Here is a 1822-nt window from a genome sequence, read left to right as displayed (position 1 = left end):
AGACTCAGTACCGAGCTGTAATGAACCTCACTCATAACTATAATTAATTATTCTGTTCTGCTTAAGACGCGCGTTTTGGTCACTATAAAAAGAAGCATAACTTCGTTATTTGTACAGGTTGTTTAATTCTGTTTTCTCCGCCTGTAACTTAAAAGGAAGGCAACAACATTCATACTATACCATGAACTATGCAAGTTCGACACTGTGTGCATACAAGATGCAATTATTTCTGGAACAGCATCAGACGGGTTGTGATATCAATGTCTGCGTCGGAGTTTTCACAATTCAATTATTATTTCTTATAGCTCATCCAACTAAAAACACCTTGATTTCTATCAAAAGTTTACCAATAGTCTTGCATCAATTCATCATAACAATTATGTTCCAGGCCCGAATTTTAATGAACAATGTTTACTTTTTGCCTTTGTTCAGGTATAATTTATTGAGTAAAAAATGTGATGACTTACATTGTGACTCGTATTATCGGAGTGCCATATATTATTTGATAGCCCAAGGCTAGAAATAAATTGAATAAACATATTATTAGATTCATTAAAAAACCTATGATGTTTTAGTGTTGGGCTACAACTCAGGAATAATTAGCTTGAAGAACAATAAAACAAACCCCCCCAAAAACTCTTCCTAGGAACTGACTCTCATCTTTCCTATACAACGAGGTAGGGCTGAAAAATTATGTTACATACGCCGGTATGGGATCTCAAATACATTTCCTTCTTTTTCTTCGTTTGTTGATCGATATAGATGATGACTAAAGCTGTATACATGACACAGCTTTGCCTGGGCGGTAGACTTAGTGGAAGTCGATTGTCCAAATACAAAATGTACCCCCCCCCCCAACCAAGATCTTGGTTTCCTTGATATGCTCCAAAGTAAAGACGTTGTCAATGCGTTGGGAGTCAAGGAAGGTGCAAGGGCCTTATTGTCTATAGCTGTGATAGGGATATTCTTTAAGGTAGGGAGTTTTCACATTTTGAATTTTGCCCAGGTGGCGGTCTAACGGTTTACCTTTCAATGGCTTTCAACCACTAAGGGGTCTTTAATGCACTCAAATTGCACACGCGGCTTCCTCGATTTTTCGTCTTTATCTGAGATGGACTAAAATTTGATCTTACGTACCTGAAGATCAGGGATGGGAAATGAATAAATCCGACATTTCTAACTTGAGGAAGAGAGTGTGTCAACAACAATAACAGAGGATATCGGCGGACAACCAGTATACAGGGCACATAATATGCCCTGTCACGGTCTGTTGCCTAAGCCGTCTTTTTCTTATAAGTTTTTAGTCATCGGTACAGTAAAAGTACCTGTTACTTGTTTGGTATCCTCAATATAACACTGTTTTGTTTCGTGTAGTAAAAATCCAATAATTAAACTGAAGACATTTTCGCATGGATTCCTCTCTTAAGGTTGAGTTACGCAGGAACAGTTTTAATTTTGTTGAAATTTCTTAAACAATGACTGGGCAGTTGGGCAGAGATGTTGTTTTATAACTTTGGCGTGCTGTGATCATTATGAGGACAGTTTTCGGTTGTATCATCTTCCAATATTGTTTAAATCATAACACTAATCTTTTATAATAATTTTTTAGAAAATACAGATCTTTGAACGCGTTTCTGAAGACAAGACGTCCTATTCTGTACACATTTTTATGACATTCTCATGTTCCTATTTAAATTTTAATATTCTCAAGTTCGTCCTGTGATCTATATCTCTGATCAGGGACACGATTCTACAAAATTTGTGTTTGTGTGTGTGTGTGTGTGTGTGTGTGTGTGTGTGTGTGTGTGTGTGTGTGTCTGTC

The sequence above is a fragment of the Aplysia californica genome, unplaced genomic scaffold, assembly GCF_000002075.1.
Source record: "Aplysia californica isolate F4 #8 unplaced genomic scaffold, AplCal3.0 scaffold00686, whole genome shotgun sequence".
Taxonomy (NCBI): domain Eukaryota; kingdom Metazoa; phylum Mollusca; class Gastropoda; order Aplysiida; family Aplysiidae; genus Aplysia; species Aplysia californica.
Note: the sequence above shows the minus strand (reverse complement) of the source record.